We start from the raw sequence: 22,121 nt of genomic DNA on the forward strand, positions 1-22,121 counted from the left end.
GAGTTTGTGTGGAGACCGCTTGTTTTCCATCTGGCCTTGAAAGGAACTTGTACTAAGCAGGGTTTGTGTGCAGTTCATCACAGATGTTAGCAGTCAGATCCAGCAATCTGTGTGCAGAAGCAGGCTTCCATGCATGGATACATTTCCAGTTGTGTCCAACATATGCAAGAGAATCTGAATAAACCCCCACACCCGTATGTATGCTGCCAAACAGATGATTATTTTTGACAGCACTAGCTATTCTTCATCATCATCATCATCATCATTTATTTTTTATACCCTGCCCATCTGGAAGCTCCCAACAGAATATTAAAAACACGATAAAACAGCAAACATTAAAAACCTCCCTATACAGGGTTGCATTCAGATGTCTTCTAAAGCCCAAATAATTGTTTATTTCCTTGACATCTGATGGGAGGGTTTTCCACAGGGCGGGCGCCACCACTGAGAAGGCCCTCTGCCTGGTTCCCTGTAATCTCACTTCTCACAGTAAGGGAACCGGCAGAAGGCCCTTGGCACTGGACCTCAGTGTCTGGGCAGAATGATGGGGGTGGAGACGCTCCTTCAGGTATACTGGGCTGAGGTCATTTATGGCTATAAAGGTCAGCACCAACACTTTGAATTGTGCTCAGAAACATACTGGGAGCCAATGTAAGTTTTTCAGGACTGGTGTTATATGGTCTCAGCGGCCACCCCCAGTCACGAGTCTAGCTGCTGCATCCTGGATTAGTCATAGTTTCCAGGTCACCTTCAAAGGTAGCCCCCTGTAGAGCGCATTGCAGTAGTCCAAGCGGGAACATAAGAATATCCATGCTGGATGAAGCCAGTGGCCCATCTAGTCTAGCACTCTGTCACAGTGGCCAACCAGATGCCTATGGGAATCTTGCAAACAGGAACCGAATGTCGCTAAAACAAAAACAGACTATTAGGAAAGTGAATCTGGTGCTTGTCACATTCTGTACTTGTGTGGAATTCCATATTCCAAATAAAGCTAATCATAGGAGTGTTTTCGGAGGCATAAAAACGGTGGTCCAAAAGACATGATGAATCGCTTTTATGTTAGTAATTAGTTCACCAAGTGCACATTTTGCATCTCTAGTCTGAAAAAGAGTTCCCCTCAGCCAGGTTTTTTGTGGACACAGGTAGCATAGGATTTGGGCAGGTATCCTGCTGCCAGTCAAATCTGTACCACTGCTATGAGGGAGTGGCCAGCTCCCTTGCTCTGTCAGAATTCCCACCCAGTCATTTGCTCAGCTGGGCTGCCTGCTCAGTTGGACTCCGGTCTTCCCTCGCCCTGTTGTGCATGTATGCAGGCGGGTGGTGGCAGCAGCAACTGGGGGAACATGGGAAGACCCACCTGGGTCGCTTGCTTGCTCACTCTGCCTGTCAGCTTACTTGCACCACCAGTCTGCCTGTTTCACTCACCCTGTTGTTGAGGCTGCAGCATAACTTTTTTCTTACAAAGATAATATATAGTAAGACAATGCATCAAAAATACTGCTTGTACAGAAATTTAAAAAACAACAGCACAATCTCTCAATCTAAAAGACATGATACGAAAGGAAAAAGCAATGGTGTGGGAAGAGGAAAACAAATTCATAAAACTCAAATTGGGGTTGGCATAGCCAATTTCATTTTTTTTTTTTTTAAAGTTACTTTCTTTTACCATATATATCTGAGGGTACATCCTGAATTAATGTTATGCTTCATGGGAACGATCCTGAAAACGTTTGTGGATACGTGAATTTCTGCTTACGCCTTTGTTCTTGCTTTTTAACCTTTTGCCTCTTGTGTGATTAATTGTTGACAGTCTACATAAAATATCCATCAATCTACTTAGGTGACGTAGGCAAAGTTTACGAGGCAGATGAGATGACAGAATTTGGAGGACTTGCCCTGACCTTATATTCTTTTTTGTTTGGCAATCATTGAGATCAGTTCTTTCACGAAAGGAGCCCTAATAAATCTTAGGCCACAATGCCATAAAGAGTTTATCTAACAAATATAACCAGAGCTATATGCCAGTGTTCCATCTTGCTGTCATCATAGGCTTGGCGCACAGTGCATCCTCCTACCAATTCAAGGTCTGAAATACTCTGTTCCAAGAGATTTCTCCTTAACCTTTCAAATCAAATGATGCCTCCTTTCTCGAGTTGTACACAACATTAAATCACCTGTGAAGACTGAGCAATAAAGATGCTGGAGAGATTAGGGTGACTAAGGTGGGGGAGAGACTTTATGTGCCCAAAACATGCACTGTTTGGATCCTCACTGCTGAAATGCCCTCTAGCTATGCCACTACACGTGACATGAGAAGGGGCCCTAACATGCATGATAACATATACTATGACCATGAAGCTCTTTCATGGTACAGATACAGATTGGCCCAGAATCCCCCCTTGCACGAACAAGCTCTACGCACATATGTCAGTATGCCTGCGGCATCCCTTTGAATGTGGGGGCAGAGGGCTGTGGCCAGGGGGTATGGTGGCAGGGAATGCGGCTAACCTACATGACCCAGTGATTATCAGGGGAAATTGCTAATATCAGGCAAACCTATGTACAAAAATGTATATCGTTTAATAAATTTGCATTGAAACTGTTGAATTTTTTCAAAGACTTAAAAATATATTCACAAACCGGTGTGGCAGATTATGGAGAAGAATGAAGTTGAGACTGGAAAAATGAGAAAGTAAGAGAAGCCAAAACTGACAGACTTGTCCATCCTTCCTTCAGACTGTGGGGCAAGGGGCTGGGGCGCCATCTGTACTCTGCATTTAAAGCAGGATGCGTCTGATTTTTTAAAATGAAGATAAATAAATTGGGGTTTTACCAAAAGGGATAGAGCCGCCACCACCCCAACCAAATTGAAGTGCTTACTCTAATTAATGGATACGTTGTTTCACCTTTTATATGGTTTTTAATTGTTTTTACATGTTGTAAGGCACTATGGAGAAATAGTATGTTTTCTTTGTTTGGAAAGAGGGCTATTGAGACTTTCCTTAAACATTACAACCCCCCCAACATAAAAAGGAGAAAGAAAAATTGCAAAGTCCTTTCTCCTAGGTAAATCTTAACTCTTATCCCACACAGAGAGTGGTGAACATACCAAACTCTCACTTGGGAGCTTCCCTTTCTTCTTCCAGCCTCTTACCCAGGGAGATCTTAACTTCCTTGCCGTTTACACAAGGTCCTTTATCCTTTCCATAGCAGCATACACCTTCATAAAAGTAGAAGTAGTAGTAATGATAATTGGGGAAGAGACCTTAGCATAGGGACTGGGGACCCTGTTTCATGCCAAGCACCACATTTCCTCATGGGAAACCTTCCAGTAGTGGGTGTGGCCAGGCAAGCTACAGATATTAGAACAGATAAAATGGCTAATGGAGGGTGCAGGCCTGGGGTGTGTGGCCTGCGTAGAGTCTCTAAGGCTGGATAGAGAAACCTGCAGGGGCACATTCAGCCCTGCACCTGAGGCTCCCTACTCCTGTAGTAGCAGCTATGGTGATCCATAGTAAAAATAATGAGAATTATGCAAATAGCAGTTGGATGTTTAGGGGAGCCCCATTCTGGATCCAGACTATAGAAATAGCAAAGGGCTCAGTCCTCTCCCCACTACTGTGGTCCCATCCTGTTTCACATTGGTGATAGCTGTGCATTGTATTGTTCTAGTTATACATTTGAGCTTTGTTTGTTTGTTTTGTTTATGCAATCAATGGAAAGTACACCACAATGTTGTGCTGTCTGTTTCTGAAAATAAACAGCAATCATTTAAAAAGTCTATGACATAGATTTACTTTGGAGTGATCCCGGGCTCCTAACATTTAGCCCAGACCCTCCTCTTAACAAAATACTGTACTCATTTTTAAATTAGTTTAGCTAATTTACATCCTTCAATTTTAAAGTAAACACTGGAATGCTAAAATTGGCTCCCCTCCCCTTAGTATTGTTCCATCTTTGCATTGTTCAGTTTTCATCCGAAAGATCTTCTCACCATGATTCAACAAGACACGTCTTCATCATCCAGGCATCTGAATTTATTGCACTCTTATTTAGTACTGCATATGGTACTGTTTATAATAACTGCATATTAGCACGGAGGGCTACACATTTCCCATCCCTGATTTAGAGGCTCAGATGTATTTTTCCACTGCTTCCCTTTTCCACTGGGTGAAGGGTGGGGGGAAGAGATGATTTGCTTGACCAAAAAAGAGGACAACTGCTGCAACCCATTGGAGAGGCTCACCTACAAAAGGAGGGAATCCACTCAGTGAGAGAGCCAGTGTGGTGTAGTGGTTAAGAGCGGTAGTCTCGTAATCTGGGGAACCGGGTTCGCTTCCCCGCTCCTCCACATGCAGCTGTTGGGTGACCTTGGGCCAGTCACACTTCTCTGAAGTCTCTCAGCCCCACTCACCTCACAGAGTGTTTTTTGTGGGGGAGGAAGGGAAAGGAGAATGTTAGCCGCTTTGAGACTCCTTCAGGTAGTGATAAAGCGGGATATCAAATCCAAACTCTTCTTCTTCTGGATTCCACTCATATTCTCCTGTAGACTAGTGCTTGCAGTCACCAGGGACACAGTTGGGGCAGAGTCCTGAGCCAAACTGCTGTTGTAGGGATTAATTGGGGCAGCCATATATGAACCACCCACAATAAGTTCACACAAACAGTGTTTTTATGTGACATGAGTCTGATTGCAAACTCAGCCATGCTCCTATTGTGTATGCAAGGGTTCAAAGCAGCCATCAGTCCTGAGCTTCACACATACAGTGGTACCTCGGGTTAAGTACTTAATTCGTTCTGGAGGTCCGTACTTAACCTGAAACTGTTCTTAACCTGAAGCACCTTCAGCACTTAACCTTTAGCTAATGGGGCCTCCTGCTGCTGCCACACCGCCGGAGCACAATTTCTGTTCTCATCCTGAAGCAAAGTTCTTAACCTGAAGCACTATTTCTGGGTTAGCGGAGTCTGTAACCTGAAGCGTATGTAACCCGAGGTACCACTGTACTCTTTTGTGAAAGGAGCTGCTCCATTCTCTTTGCTAGTGGAAGTAGCTCTTCACATGCAGCCAGGGACAACCCAATATATTTTCCTGTCTGAGGTAAGAATGAGATGGCATTTCCATTCTACAACCCAGCAGATGAATCTTTCTGCAGTGCTGGCAATAGGATGGTGACCTCCACCATGCCTGAGGGTAGCAGGGTAGCTTAGGGGGCTAGGTGAGAAAAGTAGGGACTTGCCACTGCCACCCCTCTTTCCAGTTTCCACCATCTGAGGATACTGAGGACCTATCTATGCCACAGCCCTAATTGACTTAGGTCCCAAATATGCCTCCCTACATACCTTTCCTAGCATCAGGATCAGCAGAGAGGGCCCTCTTGGTAGTTCCACTGCCCTCAGAAGTGTTGGGGGTAGCAGTCCAGGAGAGGGCATTCAGTGTGGCCGCCCCTAAGCTATGGAATTTCTGCCCCTCAGAGGTGAATTTGGCACATTCACCTGTCATATTCACCTCTTTGCCCTGGTTTTTTACACCTGAGATGTATTTTTAAGGACCTGCCCTATTCTTCTGACTGTAATTTGTTTTAAGTGGTTTTGATATTGCCCCTGGGACCTCACAGTAGAGAGCGGGCAAGAAATCTAATAAAAACGTTGATTTGTTAACTCATGTGAGGAGAGGAGTTTTGTGGGCCTATTTTTTCTCACCTTCAAGGAATCACTGGGTCTGGTTGATTTTGTGTTATTATTATTTTTTCATAAAACAGATATCCCCCCAATTCCTAATATTTAAAGTGGATTAAATGTTGGCTTGATATTATCAGCCCTGTTGCCTCCTGAGGAGGCTGGAGTTGATCTTCCTGTCTGCTTGCTTTGTGCTTTCCCAGTTTACATGCTGGGGAATAGCAACATCCTGCAACGAACATGTGCATCACATTTTCTTAATAATGAAAAAGCACTTTTAAGGCAGCTTAACATTGTGCTCTTCAGGTGTTGCTTCATGAAATCGGAGAACTGTGGTGACACATTTCCACCCCACCCTCTTCCTCACGCACAGACAAATAATTGAGCACTTCAGAATTCATCAGGCTAAAACGGTATCATTGTTTAGAGCTGTTCCATCAGTATCATAGTTCTACATTTGGAGCCAGACTTTTTTTTTTGTTTTTTAACCCCCTAATGTGACTTTTAATGGAGACTAGAACTGTTTTTTGAACCCTGCCCAATTCCATTACGATACCATGTAGTCAGTATTCAGTTCAGGTAACCAGAACATAAGAAGATCCCTACTCAGCTCGTTGTGGAATTCCTCAACTGTGGAATTCCATCCCCACAGAGGTGTATCTGACATCTTGATTACACAGTTTCTATTGCATTCTGAAGCCATATCTCTTTACTTTGAGACATGTCTTTGAGATATGTATTGTGGCGCACCACTCCAACCTCCAAGCAGTGTGAGATGCCAGAGGTTCCAGGCACTTACTGTATATACTCGAGTATAAGCTGACTTTTTCAGCACATTTTTAATGCTGAAAATGCCCCCCTCGGTTTATACTCGAGTGAGGTGGGTGGCGGCGGCGGAGGGACGAGTGGCCCGAAAAGAGCCCTATCTTGCCACTGGTCCTGCCACCGCCTGCCTCTTGCAAGGGCAGGCACAGGAGCCGCGGTTGGGAGAGGCACTGCGCTGCGAGCAGCAGAGGCATCGGCGGAGGGACGAGTGGCCCGAAAGGAGCCCTTTCAGGCTGCTCCTTCCTCCGCCTTTGCTGCTGTCGGTGGTGGTGAAGGAGGAATGAGCAGCCTGAAAGCAGGATTCGTGTGTCCTTTGGAAATGAGGCACAGCAGAGACTGTGGTGTCTTTATGATATATGGCTTATTTACACATACATACAACCTGAGCCTAAGGACGCAGGTGGCGCTGTGGGTAAAACCTCAGTGTGTAGGACTTGCCGATCGTATGGTCGGCGGTTCGAATCCCCGCGGCGGGGTGAGCTCCCGTCTTTCGGTTCCAACTCCTGCCCACCTAGCAGTTCGAAAGCACCCTTAAGTGCAAGTAGATAAATAGGTACCGCTTTATAGCGGGAAGGTAAACGGCGTTTCCGTGGGCTGCGCTGGTGCTGGCTCGCCAGAGCAGCTTCGTCACGCTTGCCACGTGAGCCGGAAGTGTCTCCGGACAGCGCTGGCCCACGGCCTCTTAAGTGAGATGGGCGCACAACCCTAGAGTCGGACACGACTGGCCCGTACGGGCAGGGGTACCTTTACCTTTACCTTACAACCTGAGCCTACAATAGAGTTGCTTCCAGCATTCCAGATTTGCTCTAACCCTGCTTTCTCCAGTTTTCCGCTGCTTGCAAACTGCAACTAAATTTTCCTGCAGCTTACACCATCCCAATTGCAATCCTGAAAACAACTGCCCTCCTTTCAACTCTGCCTCCAGCTCTACTTCCAAAGGTTTGTCTTTCTAACTAACTCTGAGTTGGGAGAGGGGCCCCTCCCATTTGCCCTCTGGCACAGTGCCACTCCCTTTGGCCCATCTTTAGCGGGCCATCACCAGGCTGGCTCCTGGCTTGTATTTTTAGCATGCTAACCTCAGCATCTGGCACCAAGGAATTAGAAGAGGAAGTCCAGGTACCCCAGGAACTTATAATGGTATTTTTAGAGCCCACCCTATTTTTGGGACTGTAATTTGTTTTAAACGCTTTTAAACATTGCATCTTATGTTGTTGTAATCTACCCTGGGACCTTATGGTGAAAGGCAAGTAATAAATTGAAATAATAATAGTCCAGCATTCTATTCTCATAGCAGCTAATCTGATGCCTATAGGAAGCAGAACTTGAGTGCAAAGGTCCTCTTTCCACTTGTGATTCAAAGACATTCCACCTCCAACAGAACATAGCCTTATATTCCATTAATTACTCTAATATTATTTTTAAGGCCTCCAAGTGGGTGGCCATTTCTATATCTCGTGGGAGCAAATGCCATAATTTAATGATGATAGCTGCTCTAAAGATGGGCCCGGTGTGTCTAAACTCTTGACACCCAGAGGAACTTTCTGAATAGTGCCTACTTCTCTTCAATTATAAAATGCACCTCAGGCTTGAGTAGTAAATACATTTGGGCATGAGAGAACAGGGTTCAGCTCCTAGCTCAGTCTGTCAACCAGGAACATTATGGCAGTGTAGTGCAGATAAGTGGATTTTATTTATTTTTTAACAAAAGATTGTAGCACACCTTGCACATAAAATGTGATGTGGAAATGAGGAGCAATTATCATTTGCAATTAAACTTTACCTTCTTGGTAACACAGGTAATAAAGGAGTGTCATCTTTTCAAAAGATCTCTGCTATAGATACCGGTAACTCATCAAACTTAAAGGAGTATTCTTTTTTTTTTTTTAAGACCAGAGAGAAATACATAAATATGTATTTTATGAAACATCAGAGTAATCCCGCTTCATACAAATCTTGCACAAAAGTGGCAAAGCTATATACCCTCCTCCAATTATATGCAAAGGACATAAATCATCCAGAGAATTGCTGGTATGAAATGCTGTGGTGTATGTATTATGAAATTCTCTCCACATATAAATTCCATAGCTTCCTTTGTACTGATTATGAGAGAGAATCAAGGAATGATTTGTTATATGCCTGTCTCTGCTGCCACATTTGGCATGAGGAATGCAAGGGAAGTCATTGGCAAGGTACATGGATGTTTCTGAATGCTAAGCAATATCAGCTGCATGTAACTTCTCACTGATTCTCTGTTTAGCCACTGAGAAATGAGTACTAGAGGTTGGTAATCAGGTTAATAGTGAATTGTTAACAACAGCTCCTCAATGCTGATTTAATTTGCTCTGGAACACCTGTAATACCTGAAATCTGAGCATCTGCTCACCAAAAATGGCCTCTGGATTTCACTGCTCAGTTTGTGAGGTGAGCCTGTTAACTATTTATCATGCTTATACTTGCAGTACTGAAGAAGGCCCCAACATAGCACTCATACTGGAAAATAAAGAATCAGAACTGACCTGAGGTAAGATTTCTTGTTTTTTGTGGAAAAAGTACAAAGGCTGTTAATTGCCCAGTGCTGTGCAAGAAGACCTTGGGGAGCAATACTACTCTTGTGCCCATTCTGTGGTTAGCGCCAACCTATTGTTCTGTAATGGTTTCTTAGGGATGCACACTGTTAAATAATATAAAAACTTACTGTGGTTTCTTAATTTGGCTAAGCTAAAGTAGGTAGAAGTCAAGCTAAAGTTCCTCATAATTACCTCATAAAATTCATGCCTTCTTGCATGGTGTCTTTGAGTTTTGGGGATCAGCCAACGATTGTTATTAAGATTATATATTTATATATACCTTGCCCTTTTCCTTGATAGGGATTCAAGGCAGCTAAAAAAATAGGAAAAAAGCAATCATTTAAAAAGTAAACATTAATAGAATACACAAACAGCATGGCACCAGCCCTTTCATTAAAAGCAGTCAGTTTCCCAGAGTCAGCTGGAATAAGAAAGTCTTTATCTGGCACCAGAAAGACAACAAGGAGGGAGCCAGTCTAACTTCTCCAGGGAGGGAATTTAAAAATCTGGGAGCAGCCACTGAATTCTGGTGACTTACACAGACACACCAAAGTTGAGCTGTTGTCTTACCTTAATTTAGCCTTGCTTTTTCAACAACTTAATAGATCAAAGGCCTGTTCAGCATGCTATTCTCACGGTGGCCAATCACATGCCTATGGGAATCTCATGAGGAAGGCATGCATCATCTCCACCCCCAATTTTAAGACTCTCTCTAGTTTATCTAGGATTTACTACTAGTTCATTATCTCCCCGTTTCACTGAATCTATTGGAATTTATTACATTGTTTTCCCTTTGCTTTGCCTCACAGACCTTAAAAGAGAAGGTGGTTCATTTTCTTAAGGCTGCTTAGTAAATATCTCAGGAAGTGTGTCTTACAATGCACTTTTATTAAAGTCTACTCAGAGGTAAGTCTCGGTTCTCATTGATATGTCTCCATGCAATCACATCTCCGAATATAGTTGGGAGCAACTGTGTCAAAATAAAAAGCTGTTCACTTTTGGTTGTGATAAAAGGTTTTGAAATTAACTTTCCTGCATATTTTAATTAGGAGAATAATTTAAGCCCCCCCCCCAGATCAGAACATCCATTACTACTCAATAATATTCTTAGTCCTGAAGAAAAATTGCATTTTTGCATTATCTTGAGTATTCCACACTTGTTAGCACATGTACTTAAAAAGGAGCCATTTCCCATGCGAAGAAATTTACCTGGTTTGGTTGCATTCCTTTGATACAGTTCCATGCACAAATTTGGTGTATGTGTGGAGGAGGGGATACATTCTTAAAGGAACTTTAATCATCAAAGAAGACATCAATTTTGTTTCATCTAGGCATGTTCTAGCACAAGCAATTATAAGAGCTTGCATTCAGGGGAAGTTTGATCTGTTGACAAAAGTTGAAAGGAGATGGTGAAATTCAAGTGCTAAACTTTGCTGTTGGTTCATCTGTGTTTATGTGTGACTCTGGTATCGGGTAAACAGCTGAGACATCCTTGGAAATGGAGGCGTCAGTTCTCTTGGCAAGCTGATACATTTCAGTGTTTTTCATTGCTAGATGAGATGTCTTACCTTTGCGGAGGATTATATAAGTACGGTTACAAATTGCAATGGAGAATGTAAAGGTGTGGACAACTTCCACAGATGCCTTGTCTGGAGATGTTTGGCACCAAGGTCTCTGTTTCCTTCATTTGCTTCCATTCAGATCAATTGTACTTAAGGAGTTTTATGTGTGGTTCACAACCACTTCAGCCACTGTATGTGCTTTTAAATGTCTTACAAAAGTTTTATTGAAATGAATGGAAAATATGTAGCTGAATATGCATGTTTACCCATGCAATGGCCTAACAGCTATCACTAATTTCAGAGTTCTCTAGGTGCTGCAAAGGGAACACAGAAATCTTGTCCATGTGGACTTTCCTCATTCTTCCAGATGGAAGTAGCTGCTGCATGCATACATCCTTGAGTGTGTTTAGTGTGATCAAGTCCAGTGAAGTAAAAAGGGATCCATTTTGCATGTGCCCCCATTTGCATGAAGCCAACAACACACAAGAAGGAAAGAATCAGGGTTCATTTCTGGATACCTCACCCATGCATCACACCTAATTATTTTTGCCCCAAACAGCAACCTATTTTTTAATTCCTTTGTCTTTTTGTTGGCGTTATCAGTTCCAGACGTCGCAGCTACCATGGAATGTAACAATGAAACTGCACATGCCTCATTTAGAGATGGCGCTTTAAGATATATGTAGTTTCCCCCCTCCTTTGTTAAAGTAACTTGAGTGCAGATACCACACCATCCCAGAGCCCTGCAGCCAAATGTTAACTTTTATTAAGTTTTATTATCTTCCTTAAGTCCCTCTTTCCCCCACCACAAATGCTTTTAGGATGAGCACATGCTAACCTTATCATGTGGTTGTACTTGGAAGGCTTAACAGGAGTATCAATCTCAGTGTCCCTAGACTGCTTGTCTTGTGTGAAGTTCTGTGCAGCATTTTCCTGTCTTACTCAAACATGAAAGATGCACTGAGCAATCACTTTTCTAACCACAAGCGGAGGTGTGTTACATTTAAAAGTGTGCTGCATTTATTCATTCTTCAGCTGGGTGAACTTTACTGTCTTACTCATCAAAAAAGGGTTCTTATTGAAGGCACAGGGAGGGAGGAAAGTAAAGGCTAAGAGTGGTTGTTGCTTCTGCTTTTCATGTGTTGTTGTTGTTTAGTCGTTCAGTCGTGTCCGACTCTTCATGACCTTTTCATGTATGCTTTTCATGTATGCAGCCCTAAATTCCACAAATTGCTTTTCATGTATCCAGCTTTAAACTGGGGGCATGTGGAATTTAGCACTATACATGGGATGTTCTGACACTTGGGTGGTCTGCAGGTGCTCCTTGAGAGGGCATACGTTTGGGTGCTGAACCCATTTGCTCTTATAAGGGGATACATTGTACCAATGAGTTTTCATACTTTCAACCTTCTGTTAGCCGTTTTCTTGCCTGTTAATGGTGCCTTGAGTTCTGCCATGAAACCCTTACATGTTAAAGAGGGCATCATCTGGGATGCAAACTTAGTTCACAAGGGATGCTGTGCTAAGCTTATTGGGCATTTCCTTTCCTTAAGGTGAACTGAGGGTGTATGTTAGAATACATACAAGTGGGATTAGCAGCAAAATATTGCAGTGCAGAGTATTCCTGGTCAAGATTTCAGCCAGCCAGCAACACCTTTTCCCAAGGATACACCATTCCACCTCTTCCTGGTTTTCTGTCTTCTCCCACAAAAGTTTGTCAAGATTTTATGCTCAACGAGCATGCTCAGTCCTGTTTGAGCTGTTTCGGGGGCCCCCCTGCCAATTATTTTGGTTTTTTTTTAAAGGTGTTTTTTTTTTTGAGGTTTTCAAGTAATTACTGACAAAAATGGTAATGGAAGAAAACAATGACATAAGCACAAGCATAAACTGAACCATGAATTAATGAAACATTTCTTTTGCAAATGGCATCATGAACGAAAACAAAAATGGATGTTGTTGGAAAGAAGTATGTGAGAAAAAATAGGCAAATTTCATGTGAAACTGAAACACTGCATGAAGATTTTGCTAGCTAGGAAACAAAAATTTGGACCAGATTCTAGTGTCAGGTTATCTTCACCCCAAATGATTTCTTCCTTGAGGATTTGATGAGACTGAGGATTTGTGATGATACTCCTCCTATATGATTTGAACCCACACCTCCTCCTTTGTAAGTGCTTGGGGCACAATACTTGGAGACTGCACTTATCTGATTCCTGTTTAAAACCATTAACTCCCTGACTTTTTAAGGCCTTGGTTTCAGTCTGTGAGTCATCCTCGTGCTGTTGATAACAAAAGAAGGTGTGAGGAAAGCTAACACCATAACCTGGGCTTGTCATCACTTCATTTGCCTCAGGTGTGTTTTGAAGAGTGTGGATCAGGTGTTGACAAGAAAGGCCATCGGGAATCTCCCAAGGAAAACTTGATTGCTGAGTAACCTAAAGCAAAGCAAATCTTCTGTGATGAAGGATTTTAAAATAACTGATGGGATAATTTAAAGCCACTTTGGTGTGCTCTGTAAGTTGCTATCAGTTCAGGATGTAATAATCTTGTTTTGGACACAGAGGTGAAGTAAAAAAGCCATTCCATTGAGTGGAGAACTGTAAGTCTACATTTCACCTTCAACTACTACAGAGAACATGTAACTATAAAATAACTTTAAAAGCCTTTACTGAAGCCTCCATACTGAGTAACCTCCTCTGCCACATGACTTACTAGCAATGTAAAATGGAATATCTGGTCTCTCTATGAGCAAGGCCTTTAGTAATATGGCACTAACCCTTTGAAATGCTCTCCTATTAAGTATTACAGCTTCTCTTACGCCTTTGGTGCTTACTAAAACCTTCCCCTTCCAACAAGCCTTTTAATTAGTCTGCATCTTTGTATTAGAATTGCTTTTCAATGATTTAATTATTTTATTGTTTGTGTATTTGTTTCCCTGGCCTGTTTTGGGAGGAAGGCTGGAGGAGGAGGAAGAGGAGGAGGATTTTGAGACATTTTGATATGTTGAGGAGTCAGTTCCCATAGTCCAAAACTGATTGCTTGAAGGCTTTAAAATGAACTGAATTCTTCATTAAATACAGTTGATAAAAAGTGGCTTTAATTAAACGACATGTCATGAGTTGTGTTTTCTGGGTGTGTGCTAGTGAGTGTTTAAACAGAAAGAACGAGGAAGGTGAGTGGAGGTGAAGCATAACTATTTCTTAATCTCTCAGAAATTGAAGGAATAAGCCAACCTGAAATATTATTTGAACAGCTGAAAGTCTCAATTAACACAGTGAATTGTCATGCCGTTGGGTACATATAAACTAGGTTGAAGAGTTGGAAAGTTATATCCACAGAAACCTCAGCATTGCTTTGTGCAGGGGCATCTCACAGTGGTCCGAAATATGTAGAACTTTAAAGCTTATCATTGGAAATCTTTTTTATATGTTGATTTCTACTTTTGTGGAATGTGGAAAAAGACAATTGATTTACACTGCTTTGGCCCTATAAACAAAGAGCCAGTCTAGGGAGATAAGAAAAAAAAAACTTAAGAAGAGCCCTGCTGAATCAGGCGAAAGTCCCATCCTCTTCTCACACTGGCCTTCTCACAGCAACTGGTCTTCTTCTTCTTCTTCTTCTTCTTCTTCTTCTTTGAGGCACACTGCCTCTTAGTTATAGGACACATAGTTGCCACATTGTTTCTGTGTCACTGGAGTTTAGTTACACAAAGAAGCTGGATCCAACTAAAGCTGCTATTATAGCTCCCTTCCCCTTTTGATTGAAGGGAATAAAGCTAATGCCATACCAAAACGGCCAGTCTTCAAGGTGCTACAGACTAGCAGGGCTAGCCAGTGGGAATCTAAGCCATAAGTATTCATGGCCAACCTGGACTTAGATTTGCAGTTTGCAGAGGTATCCTTCTTGCGTTATGTTCTGGATGGCATGGTAGTTACTGCAGCACAGCTCCATGAAGGAGTAATGACAGAACTCCTGAACACACAGGAGGATCCAAGTGATGTATCTTTTCCATAGTCTTTGATCAGGCTCCATTTAAGAATCTGAAAGGGCCAGGGGCAATGTTTAAGGAGGGACCCTCTTCTCATAGCACTATTTCACCATTTAAATGGGGCAGGGGCGGGGGCGGGTGAGAGAGACAATGTGTATATAAGCCTCTCTCTCTCTCTCTCTCTCTCTCTCTCTCTCTCTGTGTGTGTGTGTGTGTGTGTGTACAGACATTCCTTTTATCGGAAGAATTTGGATTAAAAATCACAACCCATTGCCAATTACCTGCTTAAAATACCCAAATGTCCCATGTATTAAGCCCCCGCCTGGAAGCATCCTTCAGATTTATTGATACATTCAAGCATTTTTGAGATCTGGGATAGCTCACTCAGTAGAGCATGAGACTCTTAATCTCAGGGTTGTGGGTTTGAGCCTCACATTGGACTGGGGCATTGGACTAGGTGACTCTCTCACTCCCTTCTATGACTGTAAAATATTGGTCTTTCACTTCAAGAAAATGCCAGAGGACACCTTGGGAAATAGTAATGCTTTTCATCAGTCTGTATTTAGCATTCAGATAAGTAGATTTCTCTTTCTAGTAAGTTTTTCTTAAATATAAATTCTGTGAAGTAGGCTGTCCAAGGGCAGCAGTATCTCAATTCCCCCAAATCTAGAAGAGTAAAGGTTAATCTTCTTTTGAGGAGTAATCGTCTGTGCACCATGGCTCTTTAGAGACGGAGAGTAAATTTCTTATTGGTGTGTGGGGTGGTAATTTCAGCAATAAACCATACAAATATATTTGGTCATTTCAAAATTGTGCCACCCAGAGTTTATTTCTCTCTTTTGTGGTTTCATGACCAGTATATATCAGCTGCACATACTCCAATCTTATAGCGCCAAGTACTATAGCATGAAATAGAGAAGAAATAGTTCAAGGCTTAAGTTACAAGTAATATATGGATGATGTTTTGAAATGCAATAAAATTTTCTGCTGAAAATGTGATGAAAATGTGCCTACATCTTATTACAAAGACAGTAGGACAAATTGTGGAATCATTATAGGGCTGGAAGGGACGACAACAACAAAAAAGTCCATCTCTTGCAAGTTTCTGCCTTAACTTGGCAGGATCACCTATCTGCTGATCTCCCACTGATCAGCCCACACAATGTTCCCTGGGCCATGAGCAGCTGCACTGTTGCATGGTGCTTACAAAGGAAGGAGCTCTCATGGTGATCCAGGCCATGTTGCAAATAAGGCTACAATTTTAAAAAATGACAAACCCTGTCCCCTGTGCTTTGACAGAGTAGATCACCTGCTATGCAGCCTGCAGATGCTGCAAGAGCACCAAGCTTAATCCCTGCCCTGCTGCTGCATGCATTCCCCATGCCTCCAGGCCAACAGGTGAGAGCTTACTCTGTATTTTTCCTTTCACTAAAGTACGCTCTGTGAAACTTCATAGCGTAGCAGGGTCTTTTCATTAGTTGAGCCTAAACTGTGGGATGCTAATGGTTCTCCACTTGCTGATGCTATATAGCATGGGTAGGTAAATTAAGGCCCGGGGGCTGGATCCGGCCCAATCGCCTTCTAAATCTGGCCCACGGACGGTCCAGGAATCAGTGTGTTTTTACATGAGTAGAATGTGTCCTTTTATTTAAAATGCATCTCTTGGTTATTTGTGGGGCCTGCCTGGTGTTTTTACATGAGTAGAATGTGTGCTTTTATTTAAAATGCATCTGTGGGTTATTTGTGGGGCATAGGAATTCGTTCATTTCCCCCCCAAAAAATATAGTCCGGCCCCCCACAAGGTCTGAGGGACAATGGACCAGCCCCCTGCTGGAAAAAATTGCTGGCCCCTGCTATATAGCAAGGGTGGGCTCGGTTCTGTGTGATCTCCTGCATAAATTTAAAAGCCCCCTCTGCAACCAATAAAATCAGACCTCTGGCAAGACTAATCTCTTCCCCTCCCAGTAGCCCACTGGGTGGGGAGGAAGAGAAAGTGAAATAAAGGTTCTGCTTGCTCTGGCCCTATGTATTGCTGTCTTTGCCCCAGAATTGACATGTAGCCCCCAATAGATTACACCAGAGGGGAGGAGGACCTTGAAAGAAAAGGAGTTTTCCACCCCTATTGAATAGTTAGTGTGTCATTTAATATTTGTTATACTCTGTGGTGGTTGCCAGTTTTTATTGAGCTTTGAATTCAATTTATGCTATGAAATGGTTTTACGATATATATTCAATGTGATTCAAACATATTATGAATAAAAGGGTTTACTTCAGAGTAGACCCACTGAAATTGATGGACAGGCCCTTTGATTTCAATGGGGCTACTCTGAGTACAGCTTAGTTGGGAAGCACCCAAAGATTCTAAACACTCACAATATGCACTTAGAAGTGGGGCAAGCTTAATCCATGTTTGGAAAATGCTTTCTGTGCAGGGGATAGCTCTGGTGGAATAACTGAGGCGAATGTGCTCCATTCATTACTTCTGCTTTGGGAGAGCACATCAGTGTTAATAGTGCCCATGCCTATGGAATGATTGCTATGCCACCCTCTGCAAGTCATTTGTTTTCCTCCACCTACAGGACTGTCACAGTCAAAGTAGCTTACTTATCTTATCTTGTGGATTATTCCCCCTCCCTTGTATTTATTCTGTCAACTGACACCTCTCTGCTAGCCTGGCTCATGAATGGCCTTTCATTTATTTTAAAGATTTGGTACAGCAAAGAAAAATATTGTGGTCTGAGGGAATTTAAACTGTGGTTGTTTTGTTTTTAGAACCCAGCATTCAACTGTAAATCTCCCTGTGCTAACTCCAGATCTAAACGGAAGAAGGGAAAATTATATACAGATTTGATTCAATGACTTTCAGATACTGGGTGATTTCCAGTGTTAGTCATACTCAGAGAAAGCTCATTGAATTCGATGGATGTACGTAAATTGTAGCTTATTTTCAATGGTTCTGCTCTGAGTAGGACTTGCTTGTCCACCCATTTGCAGAATGGAAATCCATTTGTATAGCAGGGCTTGCTCTTTTCTCCTCTACCTAAATGTGCCAGAGTGTTTTTTGGGTTTGTTTTCCTGTTTTTTTTTTAAATTTTATTTTGCAAAGCAGACACATGAAGTGTTATAGGGTAAGCAATTCTGTTTCTCTCTTTTTCTGCCTTGGGATTTGTCCGCTCTTAACCAGAATAACAACATTGGATGATGACTGTATGTGATAAAGTCACATGCACAGAGATTCTAGACATGTATGATGACTCACCACCAATAAGCTCTTCTAGCTTAAACACCTGTTTATAATGCTGTCCTGTGACATTTTCCATTGGGATGTTGCTTAACCGAATGCTTCAAAGTTCTCCCATTGGCTAACCCTTGTTTCAACATGCCCTTTGGAAACCAGGCATAATACAGTGAAGGTTCTGTTTGAGGTTGTGTTTGCTATATGTGTGGAAGGCAGAAAGGAATGCTGATAACAAGACCTTGCCTTTAACCAAAACTGCACTTCAAGCATTTGTTGGCCATGGAATCTTCAGCTAGTGGGAAAGTAAGTCAAAAGGTTTACAGCATACCCTCCAACATTTCTCTGATGGAAATAGGGATGCCTTATTATTATTATTATTATTATTATTATTATTATTATTATATTTATTTTACTATTTATACCCTGCCCATCTGACTGGGTTGCCCCAGCCACTCTGGGCTGCTTCCAACGTATACAAAAACATAATAGATCACTGAACATTTAAAAACTTCCCTATACAGTGCTGCCTTCAGATGTCTTCTAAAGGTTGTATAGTTACTTATCTTTTTGGCTTGGCAGGGTTTCATAATTCCATACCCTCCAACATTTCTCTGATGAAAATAGGGGCATCCTAAGGGAACATTCCGGGATCAAATAAGAAACCAGGATGGCTTCTGTAAATCCAGGATAATCCCTGGAAAATAGGGGCTCTTGGAAGGTCTGTTACAGGGGTATCTCAGGCTGCAGTGGTTTTAGGATTGGTGGGGCCTAACTCCACACATGTATCCCCTGAGTGGGTTGCCAGGCAACTGAAATGAGAAGGCTGGGCTTGGTGCATGCTTTGCATGAATCTCCAGTCTTCCTATCTTCCCTCTCTGCATTAGCAGCTGGAAGACTACTGTGAACTTCTTTATACGCCATGCTTGCCTCAAGCAAAATTTTAAAATGCAGTCTCCTTGACATTCATTTGTGGTTCAGGGTGAGATCACTCTAGGTTGGCTGACAGTTGGTCTGTGCAGTGCTCTAGTTTCTCTCAGCCAGGGGTTATCCCCAAAATCAGGGCAGCCTGCAACACTGTGAAACATATCTAAGGATAAACTTGAAAAATATAATATGTAGAACATAAACACTACATTTGTACATTGAAATTTTACCCAGTAGCACTATCCCTATACTGTTAAAGAGGTTTTCCAAATAACTCGGCATGGAATACAGAAATAAACTTTGTGGAGCCTATGGGACCCTTCCTACAGAAAGCATACATGCTACAAAACAGAGAAATTAATCCAGGAACTCTTGGGATTCAGCTGTTCTAAAAATCCAGGATAATATAATGTGGCTGGTTGACTTTAAACAGGCTAGTGTTGTGGTATTTCCTCCTGTAGGCACCAGCTAGGCTGTGGAAAGAGGAAAAAATTAAGAAAGAAATTTTAATGTAACATTATTACTTCTGCTTATTTAATGAGATCTGGAGTAACCAGTATTGAAGCATTGTAATAAGTTTCAGTAGTTCATAATTGAACTTAATTAGGATCCAGTGCATTTTCAGTTGACAGAGATAATGACAGAAAATTCAGTGTAATAATAAATGTAACAATATTGTATCTGGAATGATGACACATACCTCGACTTTACGCTTGAGTTTAGCTATGCTAAGTTATGTGCAGCAGAAAATTTTCCATTGCCCTGTTAATGGGAAGAAATGTCCTGTTTCATAAAATGACTGTATTTTTTCATGTATAAGGTGAGGTTTCTTGCTTAATTTTTTTTAGTAAAAAATTGGGGGTCGTCTTATACATGGAACATGGGCATACAGGGGGGAGATTTTTTTCATATTCAAAGAAATGTCTGTGATTTTGGCTTGGGCGGGCTGAGGTCCCTCCTGCCAATGTCGCCTCATTCTCTTCCCCCACCCTGGCCCACTCACTGCCTTCCTTGGCTCAGTTTACTCGACGGCTTGGTCTGGCGCAGAGTGGGCACTGCCTTCCCCATGCTCTGCCTCAGTGTCCTGCTTGGGAGCCTCCTGCCCATTGTTTACAAGCAGCAGCTGCCGGCGCTGCTGAATAGCAGCTTCCACACCACTGTGTGTTAGAAACTTTGAGGGCGAACTTGGCCCCAAATAGCTCAACAACTTTCTGCCCCCACCACCTATTGTCCGGATTTTCACTTCTAATTTAGGGTTTTCTTTTTCTTTTTAAATTCAAGAAAATAGGGGTCATCTTATACACAGGGGAGTATTACAGTAATTAGTTACTTAATGAATGGATATAAAGGTAAAGGTAAAGGGGCCCTTGACCATTAGGTCCAGTTGTGACCGACTCTGGGGTTGCGGTGCTCATCTCGCTTTATTGGCCGAGGGAGCCGGCGTACAGCTTCCAGGTTTTGTGGCCAGCATGACTAAGCCGCTTCTGGCGAACCATAGCAGCACACAGAAACACTATTTACCTTCCCGCCAGAGCGGTACCTATTTATCTACTTGCACTCTGACGTGCTTTTGAACTGCCTGGTTGGCAGGAGCAGGGACCGAGTAACAGGAGCTCACCCCGTCGCGGGGATTCGAATCGCCAACCCTCTGATCGGCAAGTCCTAGGCTCTGTGGTTTAACCCACAGCGCCACCTGCGTCCCTAATGCATGGATATAACCGTAGTCAAAATTGGACAGTTTCATATTTAAAATGTGCAGTAATGGCAATTGGCTACACACTAGATGTCATGATAATTCTTTTTTAAAGGTAAAGCGACCCCTGACCATTAGGTCCAGTCATGACCGACTCTGGGGTTGCGTCTTCTTTACATAACACATAAACTCTGGAGTTTGCTCCCAGAAGGAAGTTTGGTTGACCACTGTGAGAACAAGATACTGAACCTGATGGGCCATTGGCCTGATCCAGCAGGCTCTTCTTATGTTCTTATATCGGTCTTACTCTCTCAATCACATATGCCACCCATTTATTTGTGTTGTTGTTGTTTAGTCGTTCAGTCGTGTCCGACTCTTCGTGACCCCATGGACCAGAGCACGCCAGGCACTTCTGTCTTCCACTGCCACCCGCAGTTTGGTCAGATTCATGTTTGTAGCTTCGAGAACACTGTCTAACCATCTCGTCCTCTGTCGTCCTCTTCTCCTTGTGCCCTCCATCTTTCCCAACATCAGGGTCTTTTCCAGTGAGTCTTCTCTTCTCATGAGGTGGCCAAAGTATTGGAGCCTCAGCTTCACGATCTGTCCTTCCAGTGAGCACTCAGGGCTGATTTCCTTAAGAATGGATGCGTTTGATCTTCTTGCAGTCCATGGGACTCTCAAGAGTCTCCTCCAGCACCATAATTCAAAAGCGTCAATTCTTCGGCGATCAGCCTTCTTTATGGTCCAGCTCTCACTTCCATACATCACTACTGGGAAAACCATAGCTTTTACTATACGGACCTTTGTTGGCAAGGTGATGTCTCTACTTTTTAAAATGCTATCTAGGTTTGCCATTGCTTTCTTCCCAAGAAGCAGGCGTCTCTTAATTTCGTGGCTGCTGTCACCATCTGCAGTGATCATGGAGCCCAAGAAAGTAAAATCTCTCACTGCCTCCATTTCCTCCCCTTCTATTTGCCAGGAGGTGATGGGACCAGTGGCCATGATCTTCGTTTTTTTGATGTTGAGCTTCAGACCATATTTTGTGCTCTCCTCTTTCACCCTCAATAAAAGGTTTTTTAATTCCTCCTCACTTTCTGCCATCAAGGTTGTGTCATCTGCATATCTGAGGTTGTTGATATTTCTTCCAGCAATCTTAATTCCGGCTAGGGATTCATCCAGCCCAGCCTTTCGCATGATGAATTCTGCATATAAGTTAAATAAGCAGGGAGACAAAATACAGCCTTGTCATACTCCTTTCCCAATTTTGAACCAATCAGTTGTTCCATATCCAGTTTTAACTGTATTATTTATTTGTATAAAGGAGTTAACCAGAGGGTTGAATTAAAGTCCCAAATACGTATCATTGAAACGTGCTAAATCAGATTCCAGTTTGGCCATCGCCTTGATGATTTGATTCGATCCCCTGCTGCTGAAATACCCACATTGTTCTGTGTACCTCATGACTGTGCTTTTGTGCATAAAATATTTACAAATGAGAACATATTTGTAATACGTACAAATTTTAAAATCACCAGGTGGAATTATTGGAGTACTGCGACATATTTTGCCAGAAGGCAAAATATGAAGGCCCATAGTGAGGCTACTTTCAGGCCTATTGCCATTTGCTTGAGGGCTTCAAATGGAAGTT

The 22,121-nt window shown here is 42.5% G+C and overlaps 1 long non-coding RNA gene across 1 annotated transcript; it reads left to right on the forward strand.

Annotated features, from left to right (window-relative positions):
- Positions 1 to 7,360: 7,360 nt before the first annotated feature.
- LOC310682231 lies at positions 7,361 to 10,737 on the forward strand. The gene is made up of 4 exons (XR_014513785.1): positions 7,361 to 7,440; positions 8,961 to 9,022; positions 9,878 to 9,974; positions 10,623 to 10,737. It is a non-coding gene; the product is annotated as an uncharacterized lncRNA (long non-coding RNA).
- The last annotated feature ends 11,384 nt before the right edge of the window (positions 10,738 to 22,121 follow it).

The sequence above is a fragment of the Podarcis tiliguerta genome (assembly GCF_965153285.1).
Source record: "Podarcis tiliguerta genome assembly, chromosome: 1".
NCBI classification, from domain to species: Eukaryota; Metazoa; Chordata; class Lepidosauria; order Squamata; family Lacertidae; genus Podarcis; species Podarcis tiliguerta.